The sequence below is a fragment of the Mus musculus genome, chromosome 8 (assembly GCF_000001635.26).
Source record: "Mus musculus strain C57BL/6J chromosome 8, GRCm38.p6 C57BL/6J".
Classification (NCBI taxonomy): Eukaryota; Metazoa; Chordata; class Mammalia; order Rodentia; family Muridae; genus Mus; species Mus musculus.
In genome coordinates this window covers 68,515,101-68,541,354 of record NC_000074.6, presented here as the reverse complement: position 1 = coordinate 68,541,354, position 26,254 = coordinate 68,515,101, and the positions used below count along the sequence as shown (strand labels likewise).

General features: G+C 40.5%; 1 protein-coding gene across 10 annotated transcripts in view; it reads left to right on the top strand.

The window, feature by feature from the left end:
- Positions 1 to 26,254, top strand: part of Csgalnact1 (chondroitin sulfate N-acetylgalactosaminyltransferase 1) — a 378,841-nt gene that overhangs the window by 194,267 nt on the left and 158,320 nt on the right. The window contains exon 5 of one of the 10 annotated variants that reach the window (XM_006509625.4): positions 22,344 to 22,416. The exons of 8 other annotated variants lie outside the window; for them this stretch is intronic. The gene's annotated coding sequence lies outside the window, so the exon portion shown is untranslated. Of the gene's footprint in view, positions 1 to 690; positions 11,787 to 22,343; positions 22,417 to 26,254 lie in introns of those variants that run through there. One more of the 10 variants, XM_006509630.4, reaches the window with a different exon arrangement.

The following is a 26,254-nucleotide window of genomic DNA, read 5'->3' as shown; positions in this document are numbered from 1 at the left end:
GTGAGTTGCCTTTGGGTAGGCCAGAAGAAAGGAAGGCAGTCTGTTTCTGTAGAGTGTTCCAAGTGCTGTGTGACCTATTTTACATATAATCCCCTCTTTATTCTCTTCAACAGCCTTGGGAGGTGCAGTTCTTATTAGCTCTTTAGAAGATGAGATACAGAGACTCACAGAGATAAAAATAACTTTTTCAAGGGTACATAGCTAGAGAGTGATGGAATATAATTCAAATTTAAATCTACTCAGTTCTAAAGTTCACTTTGACATCTGCTGCCCTGTCCTGCATGTCACCCACCTGCATGGCCACTAGCCTTGATTCAGAAGGTCTTGGAAATAGAGCTGAGTGGCAGTCTCATAATTCTCGTATGAAAAAAGAGCTGCCTTACTCCAATGCCTAACTGATGATTATATATTGTAACTAGCCATAGCTCGCTCAAGATGGTTCTCTTTGCAGTCAGGATGCATCCCTCTGACAGACAAAAATATAGTACCACGTGGAGGACCTGGCTAGTTTATCTCATTTAGGTTATGATTCCTCTGATTTTTGAACAGGCAGATAATGCTATCCACTAGCTGTGTCTGAAGCCTAGAATTTAGTAGCATTAACTATAATTTTTTAATGGAGTAAACAATTCCATGGAGGAACTAAACAATGAACGTGTGACATAATGCTGTTATCAATATAATAAATATTAACTTAAGGTTAACTGTTGATGTTAGCTTAAGCTTTCTCTTGACTCATATTTCAAGGTAATTCTTAATCAGTTACAAGCAGTTCTTTATTTTAACCTGGTTTGTGCTCTAATGTGAAAATCAACATAGACTTGCCAAAATACTATATGAATAACATTAAGTATCTCTGCAGTCTAAGTACAAAATGCCAAATTACATTATTTAGGAGGCACATGAGTCTAAACATATGACTTTAGAGATCACAGGACTTCTCAACTGTTAGCTCTGAAAGGTAACCATTTGATTTGATTCTGCTGGGTAGATATCTTTCAAATCTTTCACAGCTGCTGGATAGGAGACGTGAACTCCTTATTGTAGCTGGTGCTGTGTTACATCAGAGCAATGTGTGTGTTGGTCTGTCTGTACATGCTTGTGAGTATATGTAGATGGTGTGTTCCATTGGAACATTGTCTATGTGACAGTGTGCTTATGCATACAGGTGAGTGTGTGTACATAGTGTTGGTTACTTTTGAGCATTGTGTGTGTCAGTGTGCTTATGCATATATGTGAGTGTATACAGATAGTGTTGGTTACATTTGAGCATTGTGTGTGTCAGTGCGCTTTTACATTTGCACACTGCATGTAAACTTCAGAGGACAAACTCAAGTAGTAGTCTTCAGCTACTGCCTACTTTTCCTTCCTTAGCCCAGCGTCTTTTACTGGCCTAGAACTGCCCAAGTAGGCTAGGCTGGCTGGCCAGCAAGCCCCAGCTCTCAAACCATCTATGCTTTTCAGTACTGTCATTGTAAGAGTATGGCAGCACATCTAGGTTGTTGTTTTTGTTTGTTTGTTTTTTGTTTTTAAATAGGTTCTAGGGATCAAAACCAGAACCATCTGCAAGTGAGGCAAGCATTTCACTAAGCTCCTTTTCCTTCACTGGAACATTTTGAAGAAACAGTTTAGCTAAGCCTAGTCATGTGCAGGCCATTAGGCTTGGCCTAGCTCATGCTTCTCTGTCGGCTATTCACAACCAAGAAACACAGACATACCTTCAGTTTGTAGAGTGCTGTAGTGGCTCATGCTCAGAGCTCATTGGCCTGAGTCTTTCCAAACTCATCTATTTAAAATGTGAGCCAAGCTGTCAACAGCAGAGCCATCCAGTCCATGTTCTCACAAGCTCAATGCAAGAGCAGGTGGTCACCTGATTCTGGAAGCATTTGAAATATTCTTCCAGTGATTTAGTTACTGCAGAGTACTGATCAGTTCTCTGTTGACAGTTTAAATTCAAATGTGGATGCTCTGAGGCTTGTACAAGGTAGAAGAGGACAGCTGATGAATGAAACAAGAATCAACTGAATGACTGCCCAAGAACGTGAAGCTAGCTAGGTCTGTTACCAATGTTATAACAGAGAGTTATAACAGTTGACAGTCTTAATGAAAAACAGTTGAGGCATCTCTGTTGAAATACCTGTTTATCTCTACTAGAAAGGTTTGAGAAAATTTGGTAGCTTGGTAAGTTTGTGGAAAGGATTACTTTAAATTTGTATGTGGTAGCTTTTTTTTCCCCTTTATTAGCATGTTATGCTGCTCAGGCATTAGACACAAGCATCACTGTCACTAGATATAGTGTAACTTAGACCTGACCTACCTCCAAAACACACGTGGCGCTGTCAGGGGTTGCCCTCCAGATAGAAACTGACTCCGAATCTCAGACTTCTAGATGGGAAATCTTTTGAGGCAATCCAAAATGCTACCATAAAGATGGCCAAATGATACCAAGACACGGTAGTCTTATTTCAGTGTAAGTGTTAGAAAAATCTGCCACTTGCTAACTCAAGAAAATAAGGAACAGTACTGGCTTATTAGACATACGAGTATGTGCACCTTCTGGAATGACTTGACCTCGGCACTCAGATCTCTTGGCTCTACCCTTGTTATGCACTTGACTTTAAGGAATAAGAAGGCTACAGCATCCTAAGACTTAGCTGAAAAAGAGTGAGCATACTTCTCTCTTATTCGTTGCATTAAAGTTAAAGACTGACTCTTCTTGGTGGTGACTGGGTCATGTGTCCATTTGTAGCCCAATCCCTGTGTTCAGAGGGATCATCTAACTCAGCTCACCATGTATGGAGATGTGCATCACTCCTGAAGCAGATGATTTTTCTTCAAACAGATGTCACAGAAAGTGTTGGAAGTAAGAGCTACCTCTAGGCTTGTCAAAATGCCCAGACCTTGAAGGAAAACAAGTGTCAGAAACTCTTTTCCATCTGCACACTACAGAGTTGCTAATGTACATTGCAGGTCTGAATAGCCTAACTGGTCACCCTTTCAGGAAAACTGATAACTCTCCTCTCATAAGTTAAACCTCTAGCTTTTGATGAAACTTTCATTTTCTTCCAGTGTGTCTTATTCACTAGGACAGTATCAAAAATGCCCTCAGCCCCAAATGAAAGCATGTGGTCACTTGTAGTGCCTAGTAACAGCCATGGTCTTGAAATAGAATGAAGTTATGGCACAGTTGTAATTTTCAGTCTTGTTTTTAGTCCTATTATCCAAGACTATTTGGTTAAGAGAGGACAGAAACAGAGCTTAGACCAGTAAACAGTTATCTTTAAACAAAGTTACCTGAACACTTTTCCACTTAGATTCTTTTCCTGTCAATAAAGGTGATTAATGTTCTAAGTTGAGAGAACCATAAAAGATTTCCAAGTCCTTTGCAGATGTAAGGTAAATGCCTCCTGTCTACATGACAAGAGATCAGTATCACCGTACAGGATGACAACTCACTTTCTTTCCTATCTTAAGGACCTTGAGTTCTAGTGAAATGATAAGTGAGGATTGCTATGCTATTGGTCCTCAGTGAAGGGTACATTTCCTGTGTTTATTTTCAAAGGTGGGTGTTTATCAGATCTCAGTAAAACCTTTTCTCCTTATACAGTGATTTGCAGATTCTAAAACAGTAAGACCAAAGATTTTGTAGTTAAAATGAATGTCTAGTAGAATTTTGTCTTAGATTGACCTATCATTTTGATTTGTGGTCTTTAGGAGAGCATCATCTGCACATTTGTTCTTATTGAATCAATGGCAATATGGATAAGAGAGTCTACGTGATTCTATAATGAAGCATAGGGCTCAGCATCAAGCCTACACATGTGACTCTCCTGCTCTTTATCTCTGTCTCGTCCTAGCTGGGTTTTTTGATTGATTGTTTGGTTTTGAGGCATATAACTTCATTTTGATGTTAAACTCGTATTTCTATTAAAATATTTTTTATCTGAATACAGGTTCCCCTTTCTCCCTTCAATTTGCTCCCCACAGCCCCTTATTAGAAAGGAACAGGCTTCTAGGAAAAAAAACAACAAAAGAAAACAAAAATAATAGCTAAACAAAATATAAAATGAAACAAAACTGTCATATCAAAGTTGGATAAGACAAGCCAAAGGAAAAACAAAAGAGCCTCAAGAGAAGGCAAAAGAATGAAGGACCTGGTGCAAATGTGGGTAGGCACTGTGCATTCTGCTCCAGGCTCTGTGAATTACATCCTTTCTGGTTCTCTCAGTCTTCTCTCCTCTTCCCTGAGGTCTGAGGGGAAGGATTTGGTGGAGACATCCCATTTACAGCTGTGCATTCCACAGTGCTCTGCTCCTCTCTGTCTCTCTGTCTCTGTCTCTGTCTCTCTCTCTGTCTCTCTGTCTCTCTCTCTCTGTCTCTCTCTGTCTCTCTGTCTCTCTCTCTCTCTCTCTCTCTCTCTCTCTCTCTGTGTGTGTGTGTGTGTGTTATCTTTCTATGGATCTCTATACTTGTTCCCATCTTGTCCCAGCTGCTCTGAAGATTGTTTTTTTGTAGGTAAAATATTAACTTGTTGCTTGAATTCCTTGTAAATGGAGTTTGAAGTGCTTGATCTAGGGCTTAGTGTCTTTTTTCAGTTTTAGAGAATTCTTAGTGGCTATGTCTAAAACTCCTGTTTTTTCTTCACTTCCTCGGACCCTAGTCATGTGTCTTCTAATCACTTATACTCATTTATACAGCTTTTCTTTCTTTCCTCTTAGTGCTTCTGACTAAACCTTTTATTTGCCATCTGTTTTCCTAGAGTAGCCCCCCTCTTGCTAAACCATCTATTTTTCTTGTATTTGTTATAGTTCCCTTTGATTTTTTTAAAACATAGATGATTAGTATGTGGTAAAAAATTCCATCTTTATTTTGTTCAAGAATAGTAATTACAGCACGTGATTTTGATCATTGCAACATTCAAGCCACCTGTGATACTCTGTGTTACTTCCCTTCTCTCTTGGTTTTGGCCATTTGCTTCCGTTTCTAGCTATGATTTATAGTAATTTTTAATCGGATATTCTATATTTTATCTAAGACACTGTAGAGGACTAGAGAGGCACAGCTGAAAAGCTCACTGGTGATCTGAATCTCATTCCCAGCACCCACATGGTAGCTCACAACCATCTGTGACTCCAGTCAAGGGGGACATGATGTCTTCTTTTGGCCACTGTACTGGCATCACATTCACATGGTACACACACACACACACACACACACACACACACACACACACACGTCTAGGCAAAGAACTCATCCATATACATTAAAAAGCAAGAAAAGGGGGCTGGAGAGATGGCTCAGCCATTAAAGGCTCACAACCAAAAAAAAAAAAACAAGGAAAGAAAAAAGTCAGAAATAAGGATAGCGTGCCTGCATACTGGTGTCGCCCTCAGGAAAGGATTTCAGTGTTCCCCGTGGAAGACAGAAAATACAGCTCTTCATTAAGATCCATACATTCCGTTATTTCAAAGATCAGTGCAGGAACTTGAGTTTGGTCTGGGTTTGTTTACTTGACCCCTAAGGCACAGCGCATGGAAACCGTACTTAAAATCACGTGTTTACCGGGTCCTTTGTCTGTCGTAGACCGTAAAATTCAACTCCACAGTGAGTAAGATAGGCATAAATTCTGCTTAGGTTTTTGGATGTTGACAATGACTTTCTGCTCGCAGCCCCCGCTCCCTCCCCCCTCCCCCACCACACACACACTTTGACAACTACCAGCCTTAGCTTTATCAGCCACTGTAACCGATAGCTGAGAAGATTTGGGTTGTTTTCTAAGGCTCCCTTCCTCCAGGTCTTTGGCACTTCCAGTCCTTTTTGTACTGGCTGTCCTGAATTTCACTTTTAATCTCCTCAGCTTGGTGAGTCCCTGGAAGCTATGGGCCATCTAGGAATTGATTGATGTGCTGAAAGAAGCAAGAAACAAAGAGAGCTCTGGCTTGTGTGTGTTCTTGGTTCCCTCAAGTCCGTTTGTTTTGATGGAAGATGAGTGCTTGAACAGGCACTTACTTCTTTTGCTTATTTTCTTTTTCATCCAACTTTTGCAATTGTTCTCAAGGGATAGCTTAGTGGTATTTTCCCAATGTAGTTTGAAATTATGTAATCTAAGGGTTTCCATGACTGCACTATATGTGGTAATGTTATGTGTTTGTAATGAAGGTCTATCTTAGGAATGGAGGTATATAAAATATTCTCATTGTATTCAAGTTAAAATCATGATATTTTTGTTTAGTTACTGGCTTTTTTTTGGGTAGAGACTGAAGATAATGGCAGAATCCCTGCCTCTGAAGATGTCACTGTCTTGTAGTAGAGATATATATTTGTCACTTATCTCTATTGAACTGATTATCTCTGTATAATTTCAGGTTATTATAAATTCTGCAATGGAAAAGTAAAGAAAGTTATTAAAGGGAGCAAGCAAGTAATGTGACCATAAGAAAAGGTTTTAAAGAATGTGTCCACTTAGTAGTGTTAGCTGAGAACAGAATTGGAAAGGAATCAGCCAGACGGAGAGAACTTTCTAGAAGCACAGTCAATGTAGAGACTCAGAACTAATAACTTGGTTTCTTTGATAACTGATAGCATGCCAGGGTATACTTGGCATTTCAGTAGTGCAGAAGGGGACATGTGGGCAATGGGATAGAGGAAAGGAATGGAGGTGAGTTTGGACCTTTATAATTTCTCCTAAATGCAGTTGAAGCCATTTCATGGTTAGGGATTCAGGTACTTTTACTGTAGCTTAATCACCCCAGAAGCTATGTGAGCATTGCAAGACTAGAAGAGATGGGTCATTTAGAATTTTTTTAATAGAAAGACTATATTACCCAGGCAGTGGTGGTGCATGCCTTTAATCCCAGCACTTGAGAGGCAGAGGCAGGCAGATTTCTGAATTCGGGGCCAGCCTGGTCTACAGAGTGAGTTCCAAGACAGCCAGGGCTACATAGAGAAACCCTGTCTCGAAAACAAACAAGCAAACAAACAAAGACCATGTTAATCTGGTCAAAATAGACTTGATCTTAACCAAAAGGCAGAGACATAACAGATAACCAAAAGAACATAGAGGGTAGGTAGTTCACTCTAATGTGAAAGGCACTGGGATGATAAACATCTTTCTCCTGGGTGAAACGGCTGATTATAAATATAGGAAGGGTCTCAGGAAGTTCCTGCATGTGACATGTACTTTTTTCATTGGATTATCACAGCCCTTGCTGCTGACCACAGCTGACCCAGATCACATAACAGGGCTGGGACCTTGAGAGACATAAAAGTAATTATGATAAATTTTTACTCTAAATACCAGGGGCCAAGTGTCTGCCTAGGAGAGCAGAATTTGACAGTGGTGTCTGTAGCCTATGTGTTGTGTTGTGCCTCTGTCAGGAGTGGCCTCTGCATGCTGCCCAGCTGCCCTTGAAGGTGATATTTGACCCAGAAGCAGGTCCCAGCCTTCTGCCGAGTGGGGGAAGCAAGCTAGCATACTGGCATCAGTTTCTCCACTCTCCCATTCAGTGCAGCCACACCTACAGGGTCCATTTAGCTTGTACTCCACAGAGCTCTGTATTTCACATTTGAACTGTGGCAAGGGGTTGGGTAACTGTTTGCTAGGAGGTGGTACTAACAGCCTCGCTTAGTCCTGAGCTATGAGTGCTCCAGAGGACCTGGGAGTCTCCTCAGTCACCGCTCTCATTTTCTAGTTAAAGCAATAGCTAAACTACACACTGTTTCTCACTTAGTCAGATGTCTGGGAAGTGGCAGATCCTGGCCCCACACCCATTCCATGTCTTTTAAATTCAGTGGCGGTGTGTTCCACTTGATTTAGTACGGCCACTGCCTACCGCAGAAGCCTCACAGACGCAACAGGATATCCAGTGTTGCTAACTGCATCCTAAGGTTACTTCCCACTGCTGTGACAGATGCCTGACAAGAAGCAAGTTAAGGCAAGAGCATTTATGTTGTCCTACAGTTGGAGGGTCCAGTCTATCAGCATCTCAGCAGGCATATGAGGCAGCCAGTCATACCATATCTGCAGTCAGCAAACAGAGAGAGGAATGCTCAGGTTGCTTTGTGGGTGTGGGTGTGGCTTGGAGCAGGGGTAGGGTAGGGTAGAGGGTGGTTATTTGTGCAGATGTATTCTCCTATCTCATGTGAGCCTCTCTTGGCCTGGAGCTCACTGATTCCTTAGCCAGTGAACCCTAGGGATTCTCCTACTCTAAGCTAGGATTACAAGCATCTTATACTAAGCATCAGGCTAAGGTCCCTAGCCTGTGAGGCAAATACTTAACTGAGCTGTCTCTGTCACTCAACTTCCTTCTTATTCAGTCCTGGACCCCAGTCCACAGGGTCCTGTCTACACTCAGGGTGACTTGTTACTCATTAGTTAATCCTCTCTGGAAACACCTTCACAGATACGCCCAGAGATGTGTCTCGATGGTGATTCTTTATCTAGTCATGTTTCCAGTGAAAATTAGGCATCATGCTACTGCCATTTCATCCCACCCCCAGCCCTAAGAGTAGAACTGGTGTGCAGTTCCATCAGGCTGGTGACAACTCCTAAACGTTGTCAGGTGAAAAGGATATACAACTCGGCCAAATGTTTTTCTAGTTAATAATAAAAGGAAATCTGAGTCAGAGGAGGTGATGGACTTTTTCTTAACAGACCAATCTTTGTGAGTAAATGTTGACCCTCTCTCTTTTCCACCAGGAGTTATAGAAGTTAACAGAGTTTGGATGGCTGCAAGCTTTTGACCTAAGTAAGCGTGGATGTTCATATAGTTCATGGGACCTGTAGGGAGGGAGTCTATTCTATGTTCTCTTATTGGATGTCAACTTAGAGGCTGTGTTTTCTGGCTTGCTCCAGTGTGAATATATCATAGAGAGGAGGGCTGATGAGAGCAGTTATGGTTATTATGAATTGTAGAGGAAAAAGCCCAAATGCATGGCTTCTGAGAGATCCACAGATGACATCCCACTCATGGACAAGTGCTGGCCGTTTTTGGTCAGACTAGCTTGCACGCTTATCAGGTTAGATAGAAGGATTCTTTTATCAAAGTGGAGGTGCTTCTTGCTACCAATCAGGAGTGTGCTGCAAGGTGGTGATGAGAGATCGTCAGAACTCAAAGTAGCTGCTTAGGACTGGGAGTCTTTTTTTTTTTCTTCCATTTTTTATTAGGTATTTAGCTCATTTACATTTCCAATGCTATACCAAAAGTCCCCCATACCCACCCACCCCCACTCCCCTACCCACCCACTCCCCCTTTTTGGCCCTGGCGTTCCCCTGTACTGGGGCATATAAAGTTTGCGTGTCCAATGGGCCTCTCTTTCCAGTGATGGCTGACTAGGCCATCTTTTACGTTAGGACTTGTTGGGTCCCTTTCTGTATCAGCTTTGATGACCAATGACAGACAGGGACAGTCTTACCAGGCGAAGTCATGGTCAGTCAGATCGAAGAATGGGACACAAGAAAGTGACTACCAATACCTGAGATTGGAATCCTTCTAGGCTTGGCTCTTCTCCACCATTAGCAAAGAAAGGGAAGTGTTCTTCCTTTTTCTCTGCTCAACTCCCTTTTTCTATCTGAGCCATTAGCTCACTAGCTTGAGATCCTCATAAAACAGAAGTGAATGGTCATGGGCATGACATTGATATATAGTCCCTTTTAAAAGAAAAAATATAATTGTATTTATGTGTATGTGTCTCAGTGACTAATATACTATAGGTTTGCTGGTGTCTATGGATCCGGAAAAGGCATCATTGGATCCCTTGGAGCTGGGATTCATAGGTGGTTGTGAGTGACTTGACATGGGTAATTGGTACTAAAATGGGTCCTATGAAAAGACAGGAAGGACACTTTATCCCTTAGCCATCTCCCCAGAACCCAGGGTTCTTTTATTCTTCTTATTTACTTAAAAATACCTTTATTTTTTTAATTAAAACATAATTAGCTCATTTCTTCATTTCCAGTTCTTCATCTACCTCTTCCCATATACCTTCCCTTGTTTCCTCTTGAATTAATGGCCAGTTTTCATTCATTCATTCATTCATTCATTCATTCGTGTGTGTGTCTGTGTGTATTCCTGTTATTGGATAACCAATTAGGAACTGATCCCTGGGGAAGATTATTTTTCCCATTCCTAGCATTCCTAATTTACCTGTAGGTTTGTTTTTTGTTTTTTTCTTATTTTTTTTTTAATCTAGTGTTGGGGCCCCATAAGATTTCTACTTCCATGTTAGCATGTCTGTTGGTGTTGTATCTATTTGGGTCTTTTTTAAAGGAGCCATGTTGTTAAGGCATGAGTGAAGCCCCCCCCCCCCCGGCATTTTTTGAGCACAGAGTCCCTGGTTCTTATAAAATCTTTTTGTTCTTAAATTTTTCCCATCACACAAATAAAATATAATGAACTTCCATGAACCTGTCACCTAGCCTCAGTGAATAAAAACACTTTGCCCGTCATATTTTGTCTGCCCCTTTCAAATTCTGGTTTATTACAAATAATTAAAATTTAATAAAATATTTTATTATTTAAATAACTGATTTAAATATCTGGGCTTGCTCACTCCGTAGCCCAGATGGCTTCAAAATCAAAGTGAGCTTCACCTACCTCCTCTCCGTTGCTGTCTTCCAGATGCTGAGACGCAGGCCTGTGCCAGTATCGCTGGCTATTTAAAAACTTTTGTAGAAATACTTTAAGGCACCTATCAGGCATTATGCCATTTCACATATAAACTGCCTTAGGCATTTCTAATTGAAAAAGACTTTTATTTGCGAATCCATTATGGCATTATTGTTCCCAAGTATATTGGTTCATCATATCATGCAGTACCTAATCCATATTCAAATTTCCCCAGTGGCTTCTAAGGTATCTTTTATTGTTTCTTTTCAAATTTGTATGTGAATACAGCCCTCATTTTACATTTATTATTGTATCTTGTAACTTTATTTTATTATGCATTCAGTCCTTTATTCCTCTTTCTTTCTGATGGCATTACTTTCACGGAGATGTAGTTCAAGCTTCCGATGGACTGTGTTTCAGAAGAGTCATTTCCCTTTCTTGGGTATAATCTATGAGCTGGCACATTGTCTTAGCAACTTGAGTAAATTTAGTGCAATTATTTTTAGATAAGGGTGCTTCCTATGTAGGTCTGTGTGTGTGTGTGTGTGTGTGTGTGTGTGTGTGTGTGTGTGTGCGTCTATTTTAATAATTAATATGGACTAATAGTTTTTGGATGAACTGGCAACTAAGAGCCTTCACTCTCCAAGGTGAAAGGATATCCAGAATATAGCCAGCAGTAATAGTTACTGGAAAAAGTAGAACTTCTGGGTTTAACAGTCAGCCAAGTCTCTTCGGCTGCTCTGGCTGAGGTGTAATGGAATTTCAGAATTGCGTTTCTCACCAGGGATCCAAATTCAATACATGTGTGAGTTGGCAGACAAGATGGTTTTTAAAATAAGCCCAGAGCTCTGAAATGGTCAGATGAGGGACAGGAGGCAGGCTGTAAAGAGAGGATTCTGGCCACAGCCTAGCCTCTTACGGCAGTGGGGCTTGTTGGGAGTGTAACTGCTGGGCTGCCTGAGTTGTAGGGTACCAAGCAGAGGCAGGGATCTTAGAGTTCAGGTGGAGAGATGTGGATGGCTGCTGTGTGGATTCTGGTACCACTAAAGAGGCTTTCCTGTCAGCGTCTGTCTGTCCTGCCAGTGCTTGTGAGCAAAGTGAAAGTCATTTCTGTTCCTGTGCCAGAGAGGAGCTAGCTGTGAGAGAACCCAGCAAGTCGGCTTGCCTCTGTGTAGTAAGGTGAGCGCCATAGAAGGGGCCCCAGGAACTCGAAATGGATGCCAGATGCCAAGGACCATAGAAGGTTTTGCATGAAAACATGGCATTGAACTGCATTCACCAAAGGCCTGGGGACTGGCAAGAGAGTTGGGGGTGGGGTGGGGTGGGGGAGGGAATTGTGGGGAGGGTTGCTTTGATTTGTAGTGTTAAGAATGGTATCTATGGCATTGGACAAACTAGGCAAGAGCTGCCATTGGGTAGCTCAGCCAGGGTAGAATGAGATTTAAACACTCTGGGCCCATAGAAGTGGTTACGAGCTTTGGATAGCATCCTCTCTAGTATGAGTCTCATTCTACCTTCTTCCTCCTTCCTGGTATTCAAAAGCCCGGGGAGATTAGCAGCTGTTGAAGGCAACCCTGATATGCTCCCTACTTTAAGGCTTGGTCTGTAACCCATGTAGACTTGGAAGGAAGAGATAGAATTCTAAATGTTGCTATTAAAACAGTTGGAGTATTTAATGAGTTTAAGTGACTCTTGATGACCTTAGTGTGAGCAGGAAAGTCCCAGCACCTGCTGAAGTTTTCATACAGAGCAAAAGAAAGTTCCCTTCCAGGCCCCTCCAATGGACTTTTTGAAGAGCACAGGGAATGTAAGGTGTTTCCATCATATCCTTGTAGCTTTGTTTGCCCAGCTTTCTGGTAACTTAGCTGCTTAGAGCTTGAATGGCAAATTGGGTAAGAGCTAACTTGCTGAGTTAGGAGAGGGTGAGCAAAACTGACTTCACCTCTTTCATGCCTTCAGAATCAAAGTACAACCTCAGAGCTCTGCAGCCAGAGGGACAAATCCTTCAGGAGGCCTGTCAGTGCCAAGTGGAAAACTGGCTTTCAGTCCAATTCGAACTGGCAGTCATCTTGTGTTGTTCCAGCAGGCCTAACAAGTGCACTTTTGACTCAAAGTGCCTCATGCTGTCTTCTGTGTCTTTCAATGTGATTTTTCAGGGCCACCGACATTTTTGTAGAGAAACACACTCAAGTATGTCTTTATAGGGTATTTATCTTAACTGAGGTAGAGTGATGGCTTCTATGAGAATTATTATTACGATGGAAAATGGCCAAGAATATCAAGCCAGCAAGTATTTGTTTAGCTACTTTTCCCTTGTTGTGCCCCAAATATCTGATGAGAACAACAACAACAACACAGAGAGAACATTTTATTTTGCTTTAGTCCATTATAGAGGGGAAAGCACACAATAGAGTGGCTTGGTCTGTGGGATTAGGAGCATGAAGTAGACACTAACCACTCTACAGTATACCAGGAAGCAGGGGCCAGTCTACAGTTTTCAAAGGCCCATTCCAACCTTCTATGACCTAGACCCCAGCCACTCCAGTTCGACAGCCCCTAAAATAAGTACCACCCACTGGGGAACAAGTATTCAGAATACCAACTTGGGTGGGGGAACATCTCAGATTCAAGCCACACAGTCTATGAGTATTTAATAATCTTACTTCTGGAATGTTTTGTTTTTGTTGTTGTTATAGATGGTTTTTCAAAAACCAATTTCCTTCTTTTTTTGTTCAGGAAGCAAACCTTTCAATGTCATCCATCCAAAAGACGCAATGATTTTATTTATAGCTGTGTGAGTAGTGTTATCAATCTAGAAATGCTGTACTGTGTGTGCTGAGTGAAAGCTTGCTCGCTATGGGTGGGACATACACATTGGATACTCTTCTGCTGGTCAAAGCAGTTTCAACCAGTTTATTGGCATTAGAGTCTTAATTATTTTGCTGACCAGCTTTTCCAGGGAAATCTCCTGAATCTTGATGCTTTTTTTTTTTTCTTTTTTTTTTTTTTTGATATACTGGGCCAACCAGTTCTGAAAAATACTGTGGGTTTTCTATTAGTCTCAATATTCACCCTACAACTCTACTGTTTCATTGACATATATACAGAGAGGGACAGGAGGAGGAGTGTGGATTTTCATGTTCTCATACATTTGACTTGGGACGTTGACATTCTGTAAACTTTTAAGTCTTCTGGGAGAGATGCTGAGTTGTAGGGAAATCATTTTCCGAAAATGAAAAATGTTTATGAAAATATTATTATTTTTGGGAAAAAGTAATTAACTTCTTTCTGCTGATGGCTTTTTTTCCTGGTTGCTGGAACAATTTTGCTATTTCTAATATGATGAAAGGACTTGATGGTGGATAATTTGGTCTAGTCAGATAAAGAAAAAATTATAATGTAACATTTGATATATGTTTGGTATGTTCCTATCCATATGGAAAGTCATCCCTAAGACCACCCAAAGTACAGCAGTAGTGAGCTGTTGGCAAAATTGGGACAGATAGTTTTAGCCCTGGAAGCCCTGCTTGGGTAGAGGTGATGGCAAGGAGAGCATGTGGCATCTTCCTCTAAAAGATTGATGGTGGTCTTCTGTGATGCTGGTCCTCATGGAACCAAGCAACTAGGGCAGAGGTTTCTGCTCCATTTTTCTGGGGGACTATGGGTTTTCTTTAAAGCTCTCCAAAAGGTTCTTGGCAAATGTAGGCACTTTTCAAGCAGTTTTGGCTGTGAAAACTGAAGCAATGCTATGTAACATGACTTCTCAGAATTTCTCAAATGCTGGAGATTTCATCTAGAGATATTTAAAGATAAATAAATTCATTTCTGTTTTAGCCATTAATCTAATGTACTCAGTATCTCCTTTAATGCAAATGACATATTGGCCATATCATGCTCCAGAGGAAGAGGTGACAGCTGGAAGTGTTTGCTTCTATGGTTCTTATTTTTAGCTGCTCTCATTATTTTCAGGCTTTTACCATACTAATCATCACATGTCTCTCACTGTTGGCTTCTGTAATGTTTAAGAGGTGGCTTGATAGCTCTTTGGTTAGGGACTGACCAAGCTCAGATAGAAGGTTTAACAGATGGATGTATAATGCATATATCTCTCTACTTGTCTTATTAGGTGTTACTCCTTTTAAAATCAGGGCTGAAGATCGAACCCAGTGTCTTGTACATACTTTCTGCTACCACTGTACTGCATGCCTGGCAGATGCTACCCATCTCTCTGTGTGTCCTATTACCTTTTGCTGTCCTCCTGTGTCTATGTTTTGGAGGGGCTCCTTGTGGGTGTTATTGGGGAACAACCAGTCAATACAGAAAGGTGGTCTGTAGAGTAAGATCCTTATATGATTGGCTGAAAGATTCTTTCAGAAGATTAATGTTCAAAAATAAGTAACAATAAAAATATGTTTAACAATGATTGGCTCCCCACAATTAATTTGATTGAAACAAATATTAAGCCATTGAGAAATAGCCAGTGGTTTTTCTTCAGAAAATCTCTAACCCAAATATGCCCAGGCAATGAAAGCACCACTCAGTTAATATGAATACATGCTGTACGCCTAGATCTTCCACATCTATGAGACCCCGTAGAACTGGCAGTTTCTCCAGACCATGTGCTTCTGCTCTGCTTTCCTTCTTCTTCCTCCTCCTCTGCATTCTCTCTCTCCCTCTTCCATTTTCCCCTTCTTCTCTCCCCCACCACCACCTTCTGCTCCACCTTCACTTTTATCTGCCTAATCAACAGCTCTCCTTTATTTTACAAATTAAGGTGGGAAACAGGTTTACAGGAAATCACCTGAGTGCTGACCTCGTTCACAACCACTCCCGGGAGAATAGGATTAACATCAAATATAATTAGCTGTAGGGCTGTCCACAACACACAGCTCAGCGAAATTTTATATATGATGAATGTGTTTGCTCTCCATACATTAAAGATACAGGTGCCAAATAGGGTCGGACACATCCTAAATCACCGCATTTAGGAGGCTAAGGAGGACTGAGCATGAAGTTAGTGTGGATTACATAACAAAGCCTCAACTAAATAAATATAGAAATGATTTGTAATATACACACATGATGTCCGTGCATGCAGACCACACACACACACACATACACAGAGAGAGAGGAAGAGAGAAAGATGCACAGAATGACTTAAGATTGTTTCTTATTTTATATGTTTGTGTGCACTTCTTAGTATGTTTATATATCACTAGAGTTCAAGGGTTGACTTCTGCCCATGGAAGCCAGACAAGAGCATCTAGATTTAGAGTGATAGGCTGTTGTGAGCCACCTGATGTAGGTGCTGGGAACTGATACTTGGTCTTTTGCAAGTGTAGTGGCAAGTGCTTTTAACCATGAAGCCGTCTGTCTCTTCTGCTCCACAAAATAACTTCTTACCTCCCCCTCTTATTTTATAGCCCCTTGCCCAAAGAAAATCACTCTTCTCACTTCTAGTCTTAACCAACATCTTAAGTATATCTTGTCTATTCAGGAACTTTATACAAATGATACCACAAAACCTATTCTACTTCTTCTGGAATATTGGAATAAAAATATCTTTTCTGTTGCCCTGTCATTCCACTGAGTGAATATAGCAGCATTTAATTCTCCATAACTTTATTGATGGATGGTCTTCTAGTTTTAATAGTTTTTTTATTAGTATGTGTACATTATGGGGTGAGAGGAATCTTTTCTGTAGTCATTTTCCGCTTCTTACATAGATTCTGGTGATGGAACTCATGGCTTACATGGAGAGGGCAAGGAACGAGTGCCTTAACTGCTAAGCCTTGCGGTTTGTTTTTGTTTTTTCTTTGAAAGAAAGCATCTCTGAACATTCTGTACATGTTTTCTGGTGGCATGTCTGTTATTTGTTTATAGAATAGACAAATGCTTACTTTTTAGGACACAATGATAGACAATTTCTCAAACTGACTGTGTCACATTAGACTCCATCAGCAGATATGTGAATCCTAGTTGATTGACACACTTGCCAACACTTGGTATTATTAAGGATCAAGTTTTAAAAAAAGTACCAGCTCTAAATCTGAAATTCAAAATTCACATTTACAGGGTTCAGTGACATTTCATTTAGCATTTATTTAAATAAAAATTTGAATCACAAATTCCATTAGTATTGCATCTTTCTGGGTTTACCATGCTTTGATAGGGCATGGGGTCTCTAGACATAAAATATAACCTCTTCTTTCTAGATGTCTGTATGACAGGCATAGGTTACCATAGAGACCAGCAGAGCAAATCCTGTCATCCTCTACACCCTGTCAAGGATGTCCTGCGCGTCTCCAGAGCCTTTTCATTTTTCCTGCAACCCTAGGAGGCCATTAGCATTGTACTTTCCATACATCCCTGTGCCAACGTCCATCTCTTCTACCCATCAGGATTGATTCCCCCACATCTTGTTTATGAATGAAGTAAATTAAGTTGTAGTATTGAAGTGTGATAAATGGCTCATTTGTTTATCTTTTCTCAAAAGTATTTTCAGTTTAATAGTGGATTCTAGGAGACTGTATCTCACTCAGCTCCAGAGAATCAACAGATACACTTTATGTTTCAGGCTAATGGAATACTTTGAGTTTTTTTTTATCTCATTATCATACTTACTTATATATTTTTATTTAAAAACTTCATGGATGTCTACAATATATCTTTATCATATATCCCCTACTACCTCCCTTCAACTCCCCATCACCTCAATATACCTACCTCTCAATTTCATGTCCTCTTTGTTTTCTATAAGCCATTGAGTCTAATTAGTGCTGTTCATATGTTCACAGCTGTGAGAGCCTTCCATCAGAGCATGAAAAATCTATAAATGTCCACTTCCTACACACACTTGTGGCTTTCCTTCCCTCAGCATCTGACTGCCAGTAGCTGCTCAACTAGGGTGGGGTCTTTGGGAGACCGTCCCTGCTCCAAGATGGATTTTTTTACTTGACTCATCTTGTGTAGGTGACATGCAGGTAATGACAGCTACTTTGAATTTGTGTTAGCAACAACCATGTCAAGGTCAGAGGCCAGCACTTCATAATTTCCTTCCCCATCTTGCATCTCTTACATAATTTCTGCCCCTTCTTCCACATTGTTCCCTGAGATTTCACTGTAAATGTCACCATAAATGATGCTGTGTATTTTGCCTACATATGAGGGAAGAGCTAATAGGAGAACAAAATAAGGCAGAAAATTCAAATCATTCCAGTATAAGGATGAACTGGAAAGGACACATGTGTTGGCTTTGGCCATCAATTTTGAGTGGATTAACTGAAGGAAGTCTCAGATGCGTTCATTTTATAGCTATTATGAACTTAGATAATTTTTCCCAATGAATTTTTCTTTATGTTCATAATAAAATCAAAAATTTAAAGTATTTCTGTATCTCACTGATATATAGTCCTTACTGTAGAAATTCAAATCAATAGAATGGCTGGGGAGTCCTTCTATATGATCTGATTTGAAGGTCCCACGGCCTGGGGTGTGGAGAGGGCCATGGGATGCAGAATGGAAGCTTGAAGGAGGGAGGGGGTCTACAGACATGGTCCCAGAAGCAGCTGCAGTAGAGGGACTGGAGAGATGTCGTCAGGTTCACTGGCATTTACAAACAGTGCAGACAGGATTCTAGTGAATGGAAGATGGAAAGACAAACGAGAAAAGAATTAGGGAAGATTCGTAGCTCCTGGTCTGAGTAGAGTGTGCATAGTATCTTCCTTTTCTGAGATGGCACAGAATGAGGGAGAAGTCTTGCAAAAGAAAACTGGGAGGTTATTTACAGATATACAGCGTGTGAAAGGGGCGCTCTATTTGAAGTTTAACCAAAGTCTTGTAGGAGCTCTGGAAACAGGAGGACTGTTTTTTGACAGTGCAAATATAAGGTGCCAGGAGAGTAGAGAACTTCCAGGCTCAGAAAGAGCTCCTGGGTGAAGCTGTGAGTGTTGGTGAACTTGGCTGTGGGAAAGGAGAGCAGCATAGCAGCAGGCAAGGGTTTGGGGAATACGATTGGAGAATTCTGGGTGTAGGCTGAGGCTTTTGACTGTTATGCAAGAAGGCTTAGCCCTCTGTGTAAACTCCTGAGACTTCCTGTAGACTTCTGAAGAGCAGGAGATCTGAGCAGTTTTGTGGGCAGAAGGCAAAACCCATGGCTTTGATGGGTAGATTAAAGACACAATTGGGGATAAGAATACCTTGGGAATCTACTGTACTGAGTCACGGAGTGGTTCACGAAGCAGGATCCTAAGTACGACAATTGCAGAAGAGAGAGAAATGTGCAGATCTGAAAGACATGGTATTGACACACTAGGCCAGCTTCTGACTCTTCTGAGACAGATGTGGAAGGGAGTTTTGACAGGACAGGAACAGCTGTAAGTGATTCCAGGTTATGAGGGGCTTCTGCATATTCAATATCTTTTTTTTCTTTACTATTTTTTATAGGCAGCTTCAACATCATTTGTCTGTGTCTAAAGAATTTTTATAATATAAATTAACTTAATAATGCTTTCAGAGACCACAGCGGTCCTCTTGATGGACGTGTGAAAGCCCTGGCTCTCTAGGATAGAGCCCAGCAGGATCTCAGCCACTGATACCACTGTGGGAAGACTAAGGTTCATGGCAGTGGAGGGCTCAGAGTAGCCCACAGCTGTTCTCCTTCCATGTGACCCATGTTTGCTGCCAGATGCCTCTATGTAGGAGTTCCAACCAAAAGGGCTCAGAGCATAGAGGGATCGAGTAGACAATGTGGGAAGGACCGGACCTTCCAGAGGATCAGAGTCAAGAGATGTGGGAACTGGGAAGACTCATGAGGAGAGGTGACCCTTCTCCAACCCATCTGGGCCTGGTTCCAGCTCAGATGCTCCTCATCTGTCTACCTGCCTTTGAATCCCTGGACACTACTGCCTTCTCTTCTTCCTGCAGCCATCTGTTGCTGCCAGTGCCTTCCTCACTCTTTGCTCATCACATGTAGGAATAGATTTACATCACATGTAGAAATAGATTCTCAGCTTATTCCTTCTGCCCTTGGCTTGTGATCACTTTTGATGACACAGCAAATGGGTTAAGAGAGTCCCAATTTTCGTGCCCGTTCCTTATTTATCTATTTGTCCTAGAAAGAAAGGCAAGATTCTGAATTCTGTTCCATCATAGACCTTTGGTGAAAAAGTGCAGTGACTTCAGTAACAAATGACAGTAACCTCAGAACTGGGCCCACTCACAGGCTCTGGGACAGAGCAGAGTGGAAGGATCCCAAGCAAAAAGCCCAGTGGGGGTCACAAGAGGAACTATATATAGAAAAGTCATTATGTTATTTTGGGTGTTTCTTTGTATTCTTCTACCCTATTGAGCTTGTTTATAATAATGAACTATTTATTCAATATCTTTCCAAATCTAGTTCTAAAATTTGCATATTGGATTTACTTATTTTTATTATGAAATAAAAATCTTTACCCCCAACGTCAGAGACCATGAATTATAAGCATTTTGGACAATGAGACCTCATTAACTTAGGCTGTTGCCAGCCTGATGAAACCCCCTATAGGTTTCTTCCTGACTATCTATCTACCTGCCTCCTTCACAGACATACACTCCATTAATTTCTAAGGTAAATTTATTGCTGCCTAGAGTAACTCCACCACTGTAGAAACAGCTCATTTTACTTGGCTTTGAACTTTGAATCACTGGAACATTCTTACACTTGCTCTCTTATGTGCTATTTTTCTGTTGTTGACTATTCTTCCCTCTTTGAATTTTCATACAGACTTTCAGGATCAACTTAGTTAAGGTCTATAGCCCTAAGATAAATTCTGTGAGATTATGTTGGAAGTGGAAATTAATTTGGAGAGAACTAACATTGTTTATAAGATGGGTCCTGATTTAAGTACCTTTGGATGTCTACAAAGCTATACTTTTCTTTGTCGCAGGCTTTGCGTGCCTTTGGTGGGCTCATTACTAGGTATTCTATGTTTTTAGATGCTATTGCAAATGTTCTTTTATAGGGCTTGGTTTTATGTCAGAGGCTGTTTGGGAACTTCATTGGCCTTTCTGCTTTCCCTTTTTGTGACAATCTCTAAGTGCTCCATGAGCACAATCTTACATTTGTGAACAATGCTGGCTTGTTTCTCACTTTCCGATCTTTGTACCCTTTATCTACTTGTGGCTTCATATCCTGTCTTGCCTGAATCCCCAGGGGATGCTGAGGGCCGATGGCTGCCTTTTTCCCCTTGCTTTTGATAATGAAGGGAAGTTCTCAGCATTTAACCATTAAGTATGATGTGTGCATAGTAATTTTTTAAGGTAATTTAATAATAGGCGGTGGGAGCAGCCTTCTATTCTGACTTTTCTAGGGTTTTGAAGCATGAACGTTGTATTTTATTACGTAATTTTTAAAATTTATTAAAATGGCTATATGATATTTTTCTGTTTTTTAGTTCATAGTAATGAGGTTAAATTTGTGCTTTTAGTGCATTACGAGCTTAGTGTTTGAAAAAAAATCAACTTGCACACAATGATATTTTATGTATGACCTGATTCAGTTGTAAAACATTGAATGGCATCTTTGTATCTATATTCATGAGAGAAATTAACTTGTGATTCCCCTTTTCAAACCATTTCTGTTGTTAAAATGAGACCCTGGAACATTTTAATTTCATTCTGAAGTTTCCCAGAGAATAAAAACTAAATTAAAAAAAAATACTTGAGTAATTTCTTTTAAAACAGTTGTCTTGACATAGAGGTATTTGCCCATGTGCATGATTCAAGGATTATCAGACACTTAGAAGTTATTGTCCTTTGGGAAAATTCAAATCATATTCAAATGTTTTCAGTTTGACTAATATCAGTTGTTTCACAAGGAAAAAAAAAACCAATGTGTTCTTTCCAAACATCTTCAAAGAAATGTTGGTGACTGGCTTAGATGGCCTCATCTTTGGACCAAACATTAGTTTTTAAAAAGATAACTGGATTAACAAGCTGCTCAATAGTTTATTTCAGTTTCTAAATTAAATTTTAGCATGGAAAGACTGTTGCTCATCATCAAGAACCCATGACACAAATAGTTTGAGTGCTGAGTCATTCCTTGAATAGTGTCTTGTCTAGAACAAGTTTTCAACTTTTGGAAGTAAAAGACAACTATTTTAAGTGAAAAATAAAAAATTTGGTTAAAGCCACAGTGTAAAATTTATACTTTTTACTGATGTCAAGTAGATTTTTGGAGATATATATATATATATACATATATACGTGTGTGTGGTGTGTATCTATGCATATATGATGCAAGTGTATTTATGTATATTTATGTATTATGTATATGTATAAAAATATATGATATATTTTTCTGTACTAACATACTTTGAAGAGTGCAATTTCCTCATCTGCAGGTAACACTGAGTCTCTAATTATAGAAACTTATTTATTTATTTATTTATTATGAGGGTTAAACCCTTGGATATCACATAGACGAGGCAAATGATCTTAGAATACTATTTCTTTTGGACATGTGTAGAACATGCTTTCCCTACCTGCTCTTGGGAGGCAGAGGCAAATGGATCTCTATAAGTTCAAGGCTAGCAGTGTTTACATAAAGAATTGCAGGTCAGCCACAGTGATGCCATAAGACCCTGCACAAACAAAACAAAACAAAACAAAACAAAACAAGTATTATTTCTATCTGTATTTAAAACAAGCTATTCAAGTCTCAGTGTTTAACATAGACAATGTTTATTTGTCTCACAGTTTTAGAGATTACAAAGCATTATACTGCCATCTACTCATGTCTGGTGAAGTCCTTCTGGATGGTGACACGTTGGTAAGGTGTGCGAGGGGGGCAGAGAACAGGGAAGGGAAAAAGAACAGAAGGAATGGAGGGAGGAAGGGAGGGAAGGAAGAAGCTGAATGGAGAAAGCCAAACCATACACTTGACTGCCCATTCTCATGGGAACTAATCCGTTATAAGATCTCTGTGTTAACTCCTTATAAGAAGAAGACATTGTGGCCTTGTCTCTTAGAGGTTGCACCACTTCAATACCAGCCCATAGGACAGGAAGCCTCAAAGCATGTGAAGCTTTAGGGAAAACACTGTAACAAGTTGTAGCTAGACAAACCCGAGGAAGAGAACAGGGATGACAGAGAGAGTTGTTGTGATGGTTTGTATGGGCCTTGAATTCCTGATCTTTCCAAGACTTTTATCATGAATGGGTGTTGGATCTTGTTGAATGCTTTTTCCGCATCTAACGAGATGATCATGTGGTTTTTGTCTTTGAGTTTGTTTATATAATGGATTACATTGATGGATTTTCGTATATTAAACCATCCCTGCATCCCTGGAATAAAACCTACTTGGTCAGGATGGATGATTGCTTTAATGTGTTCTTGGATTCAGTTAGCGAGAATTTTATTGAGTATTTTTGCATCAATATTCATAAGGGAAATTGGTCTGAAGTTCTCTATCTTTGTTGGATCTTTCTGTGGTTTAGGTATCAGAGTAATTGTGGCTTCATAGAATGAGTTGGGTAGAGTTCCCTCTACTTCTATTTTGTGGAATAGTTTGTGCAGAACTGGAATTAGATCTTCTTTGAAGGTCTGGTAGAACTCTGCACTAAACCCATCTGGTCCTGGGCTTTTTTTGGCTGGGAGACTATTAATGACTGCTTCTATTTCTTTAGGTGATATGGGACTGTTTAGATCGTTAACTTGATCCTGATTTAACTTTGGTACCTGGTATCTGTCTAGAAATTTGTCCATTTCGTCCAGGTTTTCCAGTTTTGTTGAGTATAGCCTTTTGTAGAAGGATCTGATGGTGTTTTGGATTTCTTCAGGATCTGTTGTTATGTTTCCCTTTTCATTTCTGATTTTGTTAATTAGGATGTTGTCCCTGTGCTCTCTAGTGAGTCTAGCTAAGGGTTTATTTATCTTGTTGATATATATTCTTGGGCCAGGGAGTGGCACCATTTGGAGGTGTGGCCTTGTTGGGAAAGGTGTGACCTGGTTGGAGTAGGTGTGTCACTGTGGGTGTGGACTTAAGATCCTCACCCTAGTTGCCTGGAAGTCAGTCTTCAACTAGCAGCCTTTGGATGAAGACCTAGAACTCCCAGCTCTGCCTGTGCCATGCCTGCCTGGATACTGCCATGCTCCCACCTTGATGATAATGGACTGAACCTCTGGACCTGTAAGCCAGCCCCAACTAAATATTGTTTTTTATAAGACTTGTCTTGGTCATGGTGTCTTTCACAGCAGTAAAACTCTAACTAAGACAGAAGTTGGTACCAGCATAGTGGGGTATTCCTGTGACAACCTGAGCATGTTTTCGGGAGGAATGTGGAAGGACTTTGGAACTTTGGGCCAGAAGATCTATTAGGTGTTAAGAGCTCTGTGGGATGTTGTATAGGAGCTTGGAAGATAATGTTGAGAACAGTGCAGAAGAAGGAGGCCTGGCTTGTGAAATTCCAGAGAGAAGATTAAAGACTGTTATCAGGGCCAATGCTATTTTGATTGTTAAGATTCTGTGGTTCTGGTTAGCTGGGGCTGAAGAATCAGCTGTGATTAACAAGATACCAGGACTACTAAAGTGAAAACTTTGCATTATTGGGACTATTGATGCTGGTTAATTGGAGCTAAGAAATTAGCAGTGATTATGAAGAGACCAGCATTGCTGAGGTGATATCTTCTGGGAAGTTTTTTCTGAGAGCACAGAGGCTGTGTTCCAGAGATAACCAAGGTTTTACTTCATGCTGCAGCAGGACTTGGTAATGTGTAAGAGTCACCCAGGTGGTACTGGTTTTGAAGGCATGAAGGGGTCCTTCTTAGCAGCTGAGGCCCAACACTGTGAGAGACCATGGAAGGCCATTGGTGAAGGTGCAGCCTCAGTTGCAATTGGTAGCCCAGGATGAAGGGGTCATGAAGTGTTTTGGAGATGCCAGGACCATGAGATGACCACCAAGAACAGCAAAATCAGTGGAGTACAGGCATCTGGAGCCTAGAAGACAACATGTGTGCTACAAAGGGCATGGCTAGAGAAGTGACCCAAGCACTTGGAGGAGCCCAGAAGACCATGAGTTGGATCCCAGACATTGGATGGTTGGAGTTTAATTTTTGCTTTTGATTGTGACTGTGCCCTGATATATTTTCCCTCTTGAAGAAAGAAGATATTTTATTGGAGTCCACAGTTAAGAGACTTTTGAGTTTTTAAAAGACTTTGAATTTTAAAAGATTTTGGATCTTTTAAAGGGATTGGACTTTTAATATGTAAAGACTATTGGGACTTTTAAAGTTATTTAGATCTTGGGGATGAATAAGAATATAAGGGTTGAAGCTTACTAGTAATGTGTTTGTGTGTCAAATTGACAAGGGGTCAATTGTGCTGGCTGGTTTTGTGTGTCAACTTGACACAGGCTGGAGTTATCACAGAGAAAGGAGCTTCAGTTGGGGAAAAGTCTCCATGAGATCCAGCTCAATTTTCTCAAGGCATTTTCTCAATTGGTGATCAAGGGGGGAGGTCCCCTTTTGGATGGTGCCATCTCTGGGCTGGTAGACTTGGGTTCTATAAGAGAGCAGGCTGAGCAAGCCAGGGGAAGAAAGCCAGTAAAGAACATCCCTCCATGGCCTCTGCATCAGCTCCTGCTTCCCGAAACTGCTTGAGTTCCAGTCCTGACTTCCTTTGGTGATGAACAGCAATGTAGAACTATAAGCTGAATAAACCCTTTCCTCCCCAACTGCTTCTTGGTCATGATGTTTGTGCAGGAATAGAAACCCTGACTTAGACAGTTGTATTAGGCAAGATAGTTACAAAAGAGATCAGCAAATGGGTGACTTTTGAGCAAAGCCCAAATGAAATGAGGAGAGAAGCCCTGTGGATATTTATAAGCTGAATAAACCCTTTCCTCCCCAACTGCTTCTTGGTCATGATGTTTGTGCAGGAATAGAAACCCTGACTTAGACAGTTGTATTAGGCAAGATAGTTACAAAAGAGATCAGCAAATGGGTGACTTTTGAGCAAAGCCCAAATGAAATGAGGAGAGAAGCCCTGTGGATATTTGGAAGAAGAATTGTTTAGAAAAAGAATAAGTGCATATAGCATTCTTCAGGAATTTTCACCTTTCCAGGAACAGCAGAGGGTCTGTTCGCTAAAGCAAAATTAGTAAGGGAAGATCCCAAATATATATATAAAGAGAGAGAGAGAGAGAATATGAATGTGGGAATGCAGGGTAAGGAATAAAATGGTTATTTTTCCCTCTGTACTTTTAAAATTCATTTAACTTAACATCCAAGGATCTCATGAACTTCTTGACATATCTTAACAGTGAAGGCAAAAAAGTATTTACAGAAGACTCAGATATAAGATAGCAGGCAGACTCCAGACATCTCTGCATTTATGTAAATCCCTCAGATGAGCAGTGCTGGATTCCAAGCTAAGCCCTTTTTATAGTTAGACTTGTTTAAGTTTGATGATATATTACTATGACTATAGGATTAACTCTGAGTGTTGATACTAAGGAAATTATGCTGAAGGAAAAAACAAAGCAAGAAAGAGGCAGAGAGAATCTATTAGCAAGCGGCTGAGTGCATCAGATAGGAGCTTGCATACAGAACAGAGCAAATAATACTAAGTTCTCATTGTGCCAACTCATTAGGTTGCCAAGAGAACAGCA